Source organism: Oreochromis niloticus, linkage group LG20 (genome assembly GCF_001858045.2).
Source record: "Oreochromis niloticus isolate F11D_XX linkage group LG20, O_niloticus_UMD_NMBU, whole genome shotgun sequence".
Classification (NCBI taxonomy): Eukaryota; Metazoa; Chordata; class Actinopteri; order Cichliformes; family Cichlidae; genus Oreochromis; species Oreochromis niloticus.
In genome coordinates this window covers 6,653,343-6,669,527 of record NC_031984.2, presented here as the reverse complement: position 1 = coordinate 6,669,527, position 16,185 = coordinate 6,653,343, and positions in this window count along the sequence as shown.

Below are 16,185 nucleotides of genomic sequence, written 5' to 3'. Positions count from 1 at the left end.
TTTATTATTGACCGAGCGCCGCTGTCCAGGGTGCTGATCTCCCTCTGCTGACGTGCGCGCTGCGGCCACATGCGCCGGGAACCCGCGAAGTACAAACCCGCACCAGGACCCCTCTGCTGGGGACACCCGACTAAAACTCTAGCAAAGATTAACCTACAAGTTCCGATGAAGCTTTTTAAAGAAGCAGCTTGGAAGAAAAACTCCGTTTAAAGGAGGTGCAAGATGTAAGGAAGGTGTTTCGTTACTTGTTTAGAGTAATATGTATCTTTGTTTTAGGTAACCCTAACCCCAGTGGACACTTTTCCGGACATATTTGCACTCTGCATTTTTAAGAAAACATTTGCACATTAAGAAGCATGCTTTCAAATATTTATTGATTATGTATTGATCTGTGTAATTCCTTCTTTCAGGCACTTGGGCAGCTACTCGTGGACAGATGCTGTAAGATAAAGACACAATATTAGCCACACTTGTAACTGTGTTTTAGTGTGGGTGCTGATTTTTAGTGCAACCTGTTTTCTCCTTTGACTTCTCCGGGGTGTTCGGACCCCTTGGGACACACTTAAGGGTTCTTGGAAACACCAAGGAGGAAGTTGGTGGAGAGCTGTCACCTTAAGCTTTTAAATTTAAACTTGGATAAATAAAAATAAGAAAACGTGGGCTGTGTTAAATCCTGTCTCTGCCTGCGGTGACTCTAGCTTTGCTGCTCAGTGGTCATTTGTCACAAATATTACACGTAATACAAAGAAGTCAAATAAAAGTAAGCCATGCATCTTCATGAAAATTGTGCCGTTTTTTTCTTGAAAGCGAGTAGAAGTTTGAAACCCCGGAATCTGAACAGAGACAGAGGCTATTTTGGTATCTGCAGCACCTATTCTGGCCAGACTCTTCAGTCCGGAACATTCCTTTAAAAAATGTCAGGCTGAAGCATATATTTCTAAATCTAATCAAGTACTTCTATTGGCTAACCCTAAATAAGTTTTTCATGATAATCACTGAGGTGTGATTAGACCATCTCAGTGTCCTAAAAAGTAAATCGTCTGGTACTTATATAGCACCTTTCTACTCAGTTGAGCACTCACAGCACTTGTTCAGCCAGTCACACACTTGGATGGATGCAAACTCGGAGTTTAGTATCTTGCCCAAGGATACTTCGACACATGGACTGGAGGAGTCAGGGATCACTCCACTGACCTTCCGACTGGTACACAACCAACTCTACCACCTGAACCACAGGTGCCCCAAGGCAAACAACACAACCAAAGACTGTGTTAATGAGTCCCGATAAACATGGTGCATAAAAATCTGTCCTGTATTCATGTCTAAGAATTTTTTTTTTCAAAGACAGAAATATTAGCCAAATCCTATCCTTTTTTGGATGAAGGTTTGTAGTAAATTAATAACTAAAGCATGAGTTAGCTGCACAAATGAAAACAGTCTCAAACAACACACAGGCACAGCTGCAGAGGTGTGGTGATAATGGTTAGAGCTACATGGTTATAAACACATGAAGTAAAAGCAGGATGGGGGTTAAAGTGTGTGGACACAAACACCACCCTATGGGAGGAAGAAGACACAGAAAACAGACCAAACTACATCTGCATGACGAGCCCAAACACTGTAATGCCTCGTGAAAAAATCACAATCTAAGCTCTAGCAATTCTTTCATGAGGCATTAAAATGGCAAGGCATTTAGCTCAAACGTGCTTATCGGTGCTAATGAAACACGATTTAGAACTAATTCTGAATAGCTTTGGCCGCTCGGGTCTTGTTAAAACCGAGAGAAAAATCACTGCAGCCTCATCTAACGCAGGAGACACCCGAAGCCAGAAAAGGGGTCAATATGTCACCGTTTAACAAGCAGAAACTGTTGGGCACGTACAACAATGTGCTGTCTTTAACAGAAATGTTTTGACTTAAATGATTGATTATGTGACCCGATTTGTTTATGCTGCCTCCTAGTGGCCCTTCTTTGTAATGACAGGGCCGGTTTTGTAGCTTGTCATTGGAGTGTTAGCTTGCCACCGAGAATGCAGCTGCACCCGTGCTGTGCCTTGGAGTTTATTTGCCTGTAATCAGCTCCATTACTACTTTTGATAGCTCGATAGTGATTGATCTGTCATAGTGTTTCTTATTTCCTCTGACGTTTTAAATCTTATTAATTTGAAGAAGCTAACTGGAAGGTGCCATCTTAAGTAAGCTAGCTCATTAATGGTGTGTTCTGCCTTCTCGGTAAGCTGCGAACTAGTTTGATTTATTTTGCTGAATCTGCTGTCATTTGCATAGAGCAATATGCTTGTATATTTCTGTGATCTTTCAGTTTTATTCCGCTGATATTTGTTCAGTAAACCTTGCAAAGAAATCAAGGACATGTCGGTTTATTGGAACATCTACATGTTAACTGGCTGTCTGGCTTTGCCTGAAATGCACTGTGAAGACAGCATACATCAGTATAACTTGAAGAGTACAGATAATCAATAGAGCAAAGAGGAAAAGGTTGTGACAGTTCTTTTAAACAAACCCTCCAGTATTTAGTGTGGTGAAATATTGTGTAATTTGATAGTTAAGTCATCTTAAATGTTAAACATCTCTTGGGTGGAAAGAGCTAATAACTCTTTGTGAGTTATGAGTTAAATAGACACTGCTTTTTGGTAAAACGCTGTAATTTAAAAATGCTGAAATCAACTGGTTTAATACAACAAAGCTTAAATCAAACTACTAACAAAACTGCTGAATCAAGTACAAGTAATCTAAATTGTACTCAAGTGCAGTCACTTTTCTTGCCTCCGGCCTCATATCTGGGGTCCTTTCCAGATTTTTTCATTACCTTTTCCAACCCTGACAGCACCACTCTGCCTGAGGGTCATTCCTGCAATACTGAGACCACATTTTACTTATTCACTCCCAAAATTAAACTCTTAATGCAGTTTCTAAGCCTCCTTCTCACAACCAGGAGTGAGTATTGAACCTTAAAAGAACTAGTTTGAGCCACATTCATACCCACTGTAGCCCTGTAGTGAGATTCAGCACAACAACAATGTGCAGGGTTGGCAAAAAAAAAAGTTGTACCAAACTTTTGCTGCAGGATCATCTGGCAAGATGTTGTGTTGGTCTGTCAAATACATGCTGCACTTCTACCTCACAGTGTAAACAGGTGCCACAAGGTTTCCAGAGTTATAAAATCCTGTCTGACAGTAACGCATGGATTACTGAACGAGCCAACAGGGTCCACAGAGCTAAAGAGTCAGAGGGTGTGTGTGCAAAGTGTCAGATATTTCATATACAAAGATACACAAAAGGACAGTAAAAAGAGGCCAATCATCACTGGAAGAGAGCAAGATAACTGTGGAGATACACAAAAGGAGACTTAAAATGACCACACAGTGACAAAAAACAGGTGCAGAGACTGAAACATCTACAAAAAACATAAAGTGAGAACAAAAATATATCATTCCTCACAAAAAGGAGGAAAATACAACAATAAATGAAGACTTAAAATGACATTAAAGTCTCAAAAACTGACATCGTAGAGATGCAAAACAGCTGGTGAGACTAAAGCATCTAAATAGAGACACCGTGACAATGAAAAAGAGATAATGGAAAATAAAAAGAGACAAAATAACCACATGGACTCAAAACTGCTGCAACAACAGAAACATTTGTAAAGACACACAAAACGACAACACAAAACAATTACACTAACAGAACAATAACAATGATGAAATGCAAAAGGACCACAGAAACTGCAACAAGCACTAATCACAAAGAAACACCAACAAAATAGAGAAAATGACAACAAAAGCAAATTAATGATCACATTTAGTAGATCACAACAATGATGGACAGACATGTAACCACAAAGAGACTCAAAATGACCACCTAGAGATGCGAAACAGCCACAGAGTTGTTTCTGAGGAGAAACAAAAGGACAAAGAGAGGTAATCTGTCACTTAAACAGACAAAGACAACCACAAAGAGACATGGAAGGAACACAGAGATTTAAAATGACATTAAAGAGGAAGAAGGTGGTCAGGCAGAGACTCAAAACAGCTGGAGACAGTAAAACATCTGAAAAATGACACAAAATGACAACAAAACAGGGCAACACATAAAAAGACCAAGACAACAATGAAGAGATATGAAAGGACAACAACGAGACTCTGAAATGTCACAAGTCACACAAACCAAATGACCAAAAAAGATGTAAAAAGCAAACAGAGTTACAAGCAGACCACAAAGAGATGAAAAAATGAGGCCAGTCATCGCAACAAGAAAATAAGTCAACCATGAAAAGACATAAAAGGACCAAAAAGAGACTCATAGAGTCACAAAATGACAAGAAACACAAAAGAAGACCACTATGTTAACTCACAGAGTTGTAAAGGCCTCTTTGAGGGTCATGGTTGGATTACTGAATTAGCCCACAGGGCTCAGAGAGTCAAAGAGTCACTGGCACCACATGCAAAGTGTTATACATTACAAAAACAGTGAAGAAAGATAAAAGAGCCAAAAGGAGGCTCAAAATATCACCAGAGTCACAGAATGACCATACAACGATGCAACACAGCTACAGAGACTGAAACGCAAACAAAAAGACAAACAATGACAACAAATAGTGGCCAGGCATGACACAAAGGGACCAACACAACTGTGATGATCAGTGATCACATAAAGAGAGCACTGCAATGGTGACGAGACATGTGATGGCCAAAAAAGATGGACAGAATAGAGTTCAAGATCTACAGAAAGAAATAATATGACAACAAAGAGGGCAACTACCAAACAAAGAGATAAAGACTACTGTGGAAATACATAAAAGGACCAATGAAAGACTTGAAATGTTATGCACAATAAATGACCATAAAGAAACAAAAAACAAAAACAAGACACAAATTGTCAACCGAGCTACAAGGGGACCACAACAATAATAATAATAATGGATTGGATTTCATATAGCGCTTTTCAAGGCACCCAAAGCGCTTTACAATGCCACTATTCATTCACTCACTGGTGGAGGCAAGCTACTGTTGTAGCCACAGCTGCCCTGGGGCAGACTGACAGAGGCGAGGCTGCCATATCACGCCATCGGCCCCTCTGGCCAACACCAGTAGGCGGTAGGGTAAAGTGTCTTGCCCAAGGACACAACGACCAGGACAGAGAGCCCAGGGATCGAACCGGCGACCTTCCGGTTGCAGATACGCTTCCCAACCCCTGAGCCACGGTCGCCCCGTTTTCCAAGATGGAAAAATGAGGCCATTCAGCACAAAAGAGAACAAGTCAACCATGAAAAGACATGAAAGGCTCACAAAGAGACTCAAAATGGCTTTAAATCGTTAGAAAACGAAAGTGGACAAACACGAAGACAAAGTTACCACTGTTAACTTTACAGAGTTGTAAAGAGCTTGGAGTCAAAGTCAGGCGGTTGCCACACATTTCAACTACAAAGAGACACACAATGACATTAAAAAGAGGAAAACCATCACAAAGGACACCGAAAACAACAACAAAAGAACATCGAAGGACTGCAAAGAGACTCAACATGAAAAGGCTTCAAATGACCACACAGATCTACAAAAAAAAGCTACTGATAAATTTGATAACGTCGAAAATCCCTCATCAGGAAACCAAGGCAACTATAATTAGATAACAAACGATGAAAGAGGTGCTTATAGCAGCCACATTAAATAAAATGACCCTATAAAAACACTTATAAAAAGAGAAAATGACAACAAAACTACAAAAAGACCACAAAGAGACACAAACACAAAACAAGGTGGCAATCAAACGGACATTAGGATGAATAATACCACAGAAACAGATAAAAATTAAAATTAAGACATGGAAAATGTCCACAAATGCACAATATGTCAACAGAGAGAAATAAACGGCCACAAATGTGAAAAAGATTACCACAAAGATGTCATAAAACAAAATGTCCCATGAAGATCGATACTCAGAGTCACTGTGTGTCTGATGAGCCATTAAATATGCCAATCTGATACTTCAACAAAAACCAAAACGTGTGAAAAAGAGAATTTGCAGTTTTATGTGGGGTTATGTTTGAGCAGGACTATTTCTTGGCGGGAGTCCCAGCCAAGCCCTCGCCAAGAAACAGTCCTGAACATAGCTGCTGCTGCTGCTGCCGGCTGTGGCTTCATATCTACTGTATAAACAGTGATATCAGCCTTCTCATCTAACTCTTTTTTGGGAACGTTTTCTGCCCTTTTTCCAAAGTATATTCAAAGGCTTGACGCTATGGGTCTTGCTCAAAGGCACCCCAACATGGTAGGTGGATGAGCACAGGTTCTCAGCAAAAATAAAGCCAGGTATGGGCCAGCTTTGTCAGAACCACTATAAATACAGTTTCTTATTCAGTGTTTTTGCTGCAGGTTATTTTTAGAGGGCCACAGCAAAAGTTGGCTTCAAATAACTACCACCAATACTAGAACGAATAATTGAGTCTCAGAAAATAAAGCAGCTTATTGTATTTTTTGCCTTGAGGCAATGGTGTTAACCTCTGAACCACAATTCTCCAAATACACAAAACATGTACAAAATGAAACGTGTTGAAGTGGATCAAATGTTTTCTATTCAACACAAATAAACAGTAAAAGCTAAACTCTGCTCTTCACATATTTACCTTGAGGTCAAATTATTAAACCAATGGGACATGTAGATGTAGACTGTACATGAAGGGACAGAAATAGACTTTAACTGCATCCCTTTTTCTGAGTGCACCACTAATGCTACTTATTTTGAAGCACTTGTAAAGGTGCTTACTTTAAAGTCTTGTGTGTAAAAATGGATTAAAACATCCCCAATCACCAAATGCTTTGAACACAATGTAAGGACATAACCACTTTGACTCTATGTCTCTCTATTTTATTGAAGAGATAGCAACTGCAGTAGAAACAAATCAAATCAAATCACTTTTATTGTCACGTCACATGTGCAGGTACACTGGTACAGTACATGCGAGTGAAATTCTTGTGTGCGAGCTTCTCAAGCAACAGAGTTGTGCAAAAATACAATAACGTAAAACAAACAAAAATATAAGAATGGCTAAATCTGAAAGTAATAAATATATATACAATATATAAGAGTATATGCATTACTGGATGTGTATACTAAATATGTTTTTCTGTGTGTGTGTGTGTGTGAGTGTGTATATACATATTTTACAAATGAAATAGAGTAGACAATAAAATAAGATATATAAAATATACAGAGGTTGGTAGTCGGACATGTGCAAAACAGTGGCATTAATGTACAGTATGGAGTGCATAATGTTGAAGTTCCAGTAGTGAAGGTGAGGTGTCTATGACGTGTTCAGCAGTCTGATGGCCTGGTGGAAAAAGCTGTCTCTCAGTCTGCTGGTACGGGACCGGATGCTGCAGAACCTCCTTCCTGATGGAAGTAGTCTGAACAGTTTGTGGCTGGGGTGACTGGAGTCCTTGATGATCCTCCCTGCTTTCCTCAGGCACCGCTTCCTGTAGATGTCTTGGAGGGAGGGAAGCTCACCTCCAATTATCCGTTCAGCACACCGCACTACTCTCTGGAGAGCTTTGCGGTTGTAAGCGGTGCTGTTGCCATACCAGGTGGTGATGCATCCAGTGAGGATGCTCTCAATGGCACAGCGATAGAAGGTCCTGAGGATGCGGGGGCTCATGCCGAATCTTTTCAGTCTCCTGAGAAAGAAGAGGCGCTGCTGCGCCTTCTTCACTGTCTTGTTTATGTGTACTGACCATGTGAGATCCTCAGCCAGATGTACACCAAGGAAGCGGAAGCTGCTCACTCTCTCCACAGCGGCGCCGTTGATGGTGATGGTGGTGTGTACTTCTCTGCACCTCCGGAAGTCCACTATCAACTCCTTTGTCTTTGCGACGTTGAGGGTGAGATGGTTGTCTTGACACCAGTGGGTCAGGGCGCTGACCTCCTCCCTGTAGGCCGTCTCATCACCGTTGGTGATAAGACCCGCCACTGTAGTGTCATCCGCAAACTTCACAATGATGTTGGAGTTTCTAGCGGTACAGGGCTGGGCTGTACCGTATTTTTCAGACTATAAGGTGCACTTAAAATCCTTTAATTTTCTCAAAAATCAACAGTGCGCCTTATTTTTTTATGTGCTACATGGTGCTCAAAAATCTGTTTTAGTATGACTTTGTAAGACGTAGGTGTAACAATTAAGTTTAACATCCAGGCATCCATGAAAACACCATTTATTAAATTTAACGGCGTTAGAAGTTAGCAGGAAGTTAGCTCGCTAGTTTTCACCTAAACATGATAAAGCATGTTCTGACTGAGAGATTTCGGAAAAATTTAAAATGCACAGCTCTGCTATAACTAAACAGCAGTGATGTTTGTAGGGTTACTGAAGTTGGCTAGCTGGTATATAATGATGTGTGCATGTTATGTTAGCATAACATAAATACAGTGGATGAACTGGAGGATGAACACAAACTTTTTTTTTCACTCAATAAAAGTTAACGTGAGGGTTCCCGATGGTTAGGGACAAAGGCAATCGCATGGCAGGATGCTGTAAACGGACCAAACTTCAGTCAGGAGAACAACTGAGATAATCCATCCACAATACGAGGTTAGTCATTAATATACTGCAACAACATGGGAATAGAGCAGCTGCCAGAGATTTCAACATTAATGAATCAATGGTACAGAAGTGGAGGAAGCAAGAAGAATGAGTTGAGTAAAGTTTGACTCTTCTCACTGTTTTGTTTCGCTTAATGCGCCTTATGGTCTGAAAAATACGATACTTTTGTGTAATACCATTGTGTACCAGAAACTGGTGCAGGCAAATGTAAACCTTATTTAATCAAGCAAATGATTATTAACATTATTTCTGCCAATAAAAAAGATATTTCCTCAGGCTGTGTTTTCATTGCTGTATGACGAGGGGCATTGTTACACATCTAGTAACATAGTAAAACACTTCTGTGTTGGAAAATAAATGGAGAAGAACATCCATCATGAGCTAAGAGGAGAAGAAGGGCACAGCAAAGCTAATTAACATGCAAACTACAAAGCAGAGAATATTCTAATGTCTAATAAGAAGTATATAGCTACCAAACCTTGGAGTTGTTGAAGAACTCAAACTCAGTCCACCTTAAGAAACAGATCTGCAAGATCTGATGAATGCGGTGGACCAAAACATGACAATCATAACAGTAAAACACAAAACAGAAGTTTGGGGAATTACGGAGTTGACACTGAAAGTTATCATCCAAATCGTGGATGTGAAGATTTAAACAGATAGCGGGGCAAAGAAGACGTGTGCGGAGAGGAAGGGCACCCAGTCGCTAACCTCTGGATAACAATGCTTCAGCTTCAGGCAGAGAAGTTTCAGATTCAGAGGGGATCCAACACTCGAGGGCTTCACACACCAGACGTGTAAAATCTATGTGAATATTTTGTGTGTTAAAAATATTTTACTGGCTCACCTATTCTTTATGCAGCCATTCACACCGAGCACGTGGCATTATTTTATTCTATTTTTTGGAACCAAGCTCATTTTTTCAGTTCCGACGAATCGTACCACTGCATTCGGTAACAAGTGCACCGCAGCTCAATATACCAATAGTAAAATAATACCTTTTCACCTCAGAAACACAGCTAGATGCTGCTCCTGGTCAATCGACTCTTTAAAAGCATTTCTCTGACGTGGTCCCAACTCTGCCAACGAGAGTTCAAACTGCTCCACTGACGAATACAGCTGTGATACAGCTTCGACTCCTGGATCAAACCATGAAATTCTCCCTGCTGCTGTCTTCTCCTGAGAACTGGATGAACCCAGAAACTCAATTTCTTCCTCAACTTGTTTAGAAACATCAGGACCAGCTCATCATCATCATCGCTTGACATCGATGTCATTTTTTTCACAGTGTGTTTTTTGAGGAAGAATTTATCACAAAACATTTGGTGTGTATATACAATACACAGAAAGTTTGGACCCGGAAAATTCTGAATTTCATGTCACTTTTTTACAAAGTATTCAATGTGTAAATTCCTCCGAGCCTTGTGCCCTGACAAAAATGTACTTTTCTCATGTTTTTGTTCAAAATGACCAATTTATAAGTGCTTGTCTTAAAGAAGAATAACTTCCTATCTGAATGTATGAATCCTACAAACTCCAACAACAAGCAGAAGAATGTGTAAGTTGCTGTAAGTAAACTTAAATGTTCTAAAGGCTGGAGGTCCTGACTGTAACTCTACAGAATATCATTATTATTATTATTTGTTTGTTCAATTAATTTTGCAAAGGAACTGATGTGTGAGAATGCGAAAAACTAAATATTAAACAAGCTTTTATCATCAAATTGCCTGTCTTCGACAAAAATGCTGTTCTTTCATTGAAACTGAGCAATACTCAAATGTTTTACTTTACTTCAAAATTAAATACTATATGATTAGGCTCATGTTTGTTTTGGCCTTTTTGTCAGTATCTGTGATCTCTCTTTGCTTCTGTCTCTTTTCACATTCCAACCAGTCATGGCAGATTACTGCTGGTCCTTTCAGCCGCTCTCTTCCTGTTAAAAAGCAGTTCTTCCTCCCCACCATTCCCAAGTGCTGGCTCATAGTGGATCATCAGATTGTTGGCATTCTCTCTCTTCCTTACTTTACAATATAAAGAGCTTTAAGATGCCTGTTGCTGTGAATTGGAGATATGTAAATAAACTGACATTCAGTAACTTGTAATGCATGATTGTGCGTAATAACAGCTACAGTTTAACCAAACACAACAGAAAAATATATATTTTTAGTGAGCAGTGCATCGGTTTTCAAACTCCAACAATATAAAATATAAAGTTCTGATAAATATTCCTGTAATTTGCTTCTTAAATAAGACTTACATAGTATGTTATATTTTTAATTTACATGAATAAACCAAGGCTGCTCCTTTATTGATACTTGATACTAACAGACCCTGAGATGAGATTAGAATTCATTACATTTGAGCCAACACACACCACCCACTACTCTGTAATACAGACTTATCCTCTATAAAGTGGACCTCAGCATGCCTAAAATCTCTATTAATATCTGCACAAAACTCTCAGAGTTGGCCAGTCGCTCCACAGGCGTTGTCCTTGTGTCAGGTTGTGAGGCTGTAAATGATGCTGTAAAGAGGAGAGGAGGAAGCCGCCGCGCTGCTTTTTATCAGGATGGTGCGACAAGGTAATTAGGGAAACATCAGAGGCTCAGGTCAAGAGGTCACTTTAATCTGCAGCTTTCAGAGAAGAAGATGCCTCACTGCGTCTCCCTCTCTCGCTTTCGCACACTTTGTATTCTCCACCGTGGCAGCACTTCCCACAAAATCCCCTGTCACATTGATCTTGATTGATTTTTCACACTCTGCTTGTTACAGTTATGGATTTATTTTAAGCGTAACATTTGTTTTGAGATACGGTGCCAGACTTCAGCTATCACGCCACGGTTTCCTTGTATCTACAGCTATATTTGTATGTGCGCTGTTGCAGCGAGGTAATGATTAAGCCGGGATGCAAGTGAGCGGCCCAGGTGCTTGTTTATAGATTTTTGACCATCGCAAAATTGGTCAAATTCAGTATGCTCACATTGTTTTCATACAGAGCGCTGGAAAAAGGTGTAACACTCGTGATTTTTCTAACATAAATTAGCATTACACAGCACAGAAATAAATGATTTTGCAAATAAACTATTACATTGTGTGGGAGGGCTTGTTATGATGATGCTGTGGGGGGTAAAGTAGGCTACTAACATTTATGTTTAATGATGTGTAAACTTGATTTCCTCAACTCATCTTCTACCTTTCCCTTCCCCATTCTTTCTCTGCCTCCTGTAACTCATTTTTAAAACTATTTTCTTTATATTGCCCATCAACTGCAGCGCTTGCTCCCAAATGTTTTCTCTTCTTCTGATGTATCAACAGACTGTCAATTGAGCTAAATTACCTCCTCACCAACACCACCCACTATTTTCCAAATATGTCAGTTAGACTGATATTGTCCCAGCATATTCACCACGCCATTTATTAATCATTGCTTGGTTGCTCTCATTAGATGTTTGTATAACTACCTTGGAGTGGGAAAAACCAGACATTTCAACCATCTGTCTGGTAGCCTTAGATATAAAAATATCACAAGGCATTACTTTTACCCAAGTTACTACTTGAACAGTTTTCATTATTCTTATGAAAGCATTTGTATGGCTTATCCATTAATTTTAATTATCTGAGACGTTAATCTATTACTTATTATCTATTACTTTCACTAAAATAAAAGTTGTAGCTTCAGCAGGCTGTGTGCAAAAACAGAATAGAATAGAATAGAATTAGAATTCAACTTTATTGTCATTGCACATGCACAGGTACAGGGCAACGATACAGGGCCATCCAAGTTTTCTTAAATAAGTAATACTTACAGTGTTTACTTTCCTGATAGGTCTATAATATAACAGCAGACTGACACAAAAAGTAAAAACATTTTAACTATAAATTTGTGTTTTCTGGAGCAGTGATCCAGACTTATTTTGAAGTAACATGTATGCTGAAATGCATGGATTTGAATATATTTCATGTCTTTGTTTCCACTTGGGTGTCCTTTGTTTCCTGTATCCTTGTCGGTCTGTCCCTCCAACAAAAACATAGCTGGCAAACTATTTGATTCTTTATTCTTGTGATCTCAGCTAATTCTTTGAGCTGTTTAGCTGTTCAATTTAAATATTTAACCTTTTTAGCAATTATTTTTTATTAAAATGATTCAGTTATACACATGTATTCTTCTTAGCTAATTGAACAGTTGTAATGTTACTAAAATAGTTACTTTTAGCTAACTCAGTAAATCTGTTACTTTTAAGGAGCTTACTAACTCTGACACTTTGAGTTATTTTTGTTACTTATTTCACTAAAATGTTTTATTTCTTACTTTTAGCTAAAATACTAAATATGTTAATAGAGCTTACCAACTCTGACACTTTGAGCTAATTTTGTTACTTGGAGCTAACATGCTAAAATATTTTATTTGTTACTTTTAGCTAACATACTAAATTCATTACTTTCATCAAATTTACTGAAACTTTTAGTATATATTTGAATATTTATTCATTCAACATTTAATACGTTTTGCTAACTGTTGAAATGGTTGATTTATTAATGCCACACATTTAAAAGTCTCTACACATTTCTAAATATTTTAACAATCTTTTTATACCTTAAAATCTTGTGTTAGCTTTTGGAAACAATTTGGTTTATTCTTCACTCTTAGCTAACTTGAATGCTTGAATTACTTTTACCTGAGTGGAAAATAGTTGTAAATGTTACTAAAAAGATTAATAACGATTAATAACAGTTTAAGAAATGGATAATCATCCCAGTGGTTAATAAATGATGCAAGTGATCTCAATCATTTCTTTGCTACTGGTGAGGCAAAATAAATCAGAGAATTATTTCTTTCACGTGGAGGTGAAGGCATGAAAATGGAATATCTTATGAAAGTGAAATACCAATTCAAGACCTGAATGCTCAGAATAACTCCTTACATCACCTGCACTGCCCTTCCATCTGAGATCTAACAACATGCATCCCTGCTCTGTTTCATTATTGATAGGCAATATTGACCTGTTTGTCTCTCTTAACTGATGAGAATGATTTACCTTCCTGTTTGTCCTCGCTGAGCTGTGGGAAGAATCTAGATACAGACCCAATAAAAGCATACAGGTTTATTCTCAGTAACTCCAAACGTCGTAGACAAACTTTCACCATTGATGCACCAGGTATGTATACATAAACGCATAAAGACAAATTTATTAGAATACCACTGAATCTAAGGTTTATACCACAGTTAAATTAACACTTTTGGTAATTACCAAAATAATTTTTAGTGTTGCTGTAATGATTAATCCACCAGTAGGAGCAAACTCTTTCATCAAAATAAAGTTTTTAATGATAGAATATAATTGTTTTTGTCCATGAATTTTAAAATTTACTGGTTTACTAAAATGCTGAAAAACGCTCATTATCTTTTGATTAAGATGCCAAATTACAGTTTTTTATTTGGCTCCCTGAACAGAAAAAATTAGTTTTAACGGTTGAATGTGCTTCATTAATTTTTAAAGTCCAGCGTTGCCTCAAATTTGGATATAAAAACGCGATATCTTTACTTTTAAACACGTTTCTGACAGATTTCTAAAATATTTGTGTTTTGCTTTTGTTTGTTTGTTGTATTATAAGTGGTCACATAAATTTCTTAAGCACTATATTCCATTAAACTAACAGCTTGTTGGGGTCTTTTGGTGCCTCTGTGAGTCTGAGACGTCATAATACAGGGTCTGTGAGGTCAGTTTATATTTTATTATATGTTATATTTTATCATATCATGTGTTTCATAAAACATATGAAGTAAAAGTTCATATGTTTTAGTATTTACATGAACTGGGAATTTATGAATGATAAAGTTTCCAAAATGAACATTTATCTTTACTTTTTACATTTCAACATTTATCATCTTGTGACCCTGCGTTTTTATAAATGTCCCTTTGAATGGGCTTAAACCCCAGTTTCAGAATCAGTAGCTAATTGTACAACTCTTAATACCAAAGAGTATGTTTTATTTGTGCAACCCGACAAACATATTTCTTTGGATCTCTTCATTAAAAGATTTTTATTTTGTGGCCTAAATCAAATTTGCATCGTTAGTGCTCAAATTTAGCCTTGGGACGGACACAACTATTTCATCCCAGAGCAGAAAATAACAGCATTTGTGAACCTTTCATTAAAAAAGTAACCGTTTGAGTGGAACTTGCGGTACTTGAGGTTTATTTTTAACTTTGGTTTGCCAGTTTGTTTTTACCTTAGGGGTTGGTTTGTTTATATTGAATTTGAAAAAACATAGTTTAATATATCTTTGAGCCTTGCACTGTGAACTCCAGTGGATTCTGAATGCAGGGCTTTTAGTTGTAATAGTAGAGTATCCTCTGCTGGAAATACTATATAACAGGAAGCAGTTTGTTGGTCCCTACTGATCTGAATACCATGCCCCATGCTGACAAGCTATACATAATTAGTTCTGCCTAACGGACAAGCCCTTGTAAAATCCATTCACCAGAGCGCTGTGATATAATGGACCAAATGTTTTAAGATCCTGTCTTGATGTGCTTGCAGAGCCCATGCTATATCTGTAAGAGGACAGATGGCCATCCCTGTTGGTGTGATTCTCCACAGCTTCTCCAAACTAATACACCCGGCATATGGACATGCATCACAGGGTGGGGGACTGGCACCGGGCCCTTGGGACAGCACGCTGACAGGACAGGGGACAGTTTCTAAAATGCTGGTTCCCAGCCACCGGATACACTCAAGACCCAAAGCCCTTAGCAGGCATATTTCACTTACATAAATGTTCCTGCGTCTCAGGAAAGTGAACCTGCAGGTGCTTGCTGGCGGGCTTCATCCAGCACCAGAGATTAGGTCACGCCTTTCATGAAGCGGGGGGCAGCGGTGCTGGTGACAGTCTGCCATGGGCCATTAAGATGAGGGCAGAAGAGCAGTTTATCCTCATTTAGGATAACCTTGGTTGAAAGGTATCAGGATAATTTTCTTGTGCGTTATCTCTATTCTCCTATCAGAGTGTTCTTGAGCTCTCCTTCTGCTCTCGCCACACTACACCCCCCCCCAAACCCACCCACCCACCACCACATTTCTGGACCGATCCCAGCTAAAGGGATTAATGGCCTTCTGAAGGAATATCACAGGATATAACAAAACCTACTACCAGAATGAATTAATTTCACAGCTGCCACGTCGATGCAGTCCACCTTCAGCTGGGAGGAAATCAATCTGTATGATGTCAGTCACAGGGAAAAGGCACCTCTGTGTAGAGATTCTTTGCTTGTCTTGAGGTATTTACTCATCTCAGAGCAGGGCTGAAATAGCAGTGAGTGGCGGAAAAAGAAATGGCAGCTGCACAGACTCTGTACTGCCATCATGTGGCGAAAGGTGGCACATTAAAAGTCTCAACTGTAAGTTGGCTTCACAGTTTAAATCAGCTTTAAAGAAAAAATTCATATTACCATTACGAAGGTGCAAACGTATTGTTTCCACCACCGGGTTGCTTTACACAATGACAGCATAAATAAATTAAGAAGAAGCTAAAATGAAAGCTTTCTGTACCCAGTAAAAATGTTTAATTTGTCACA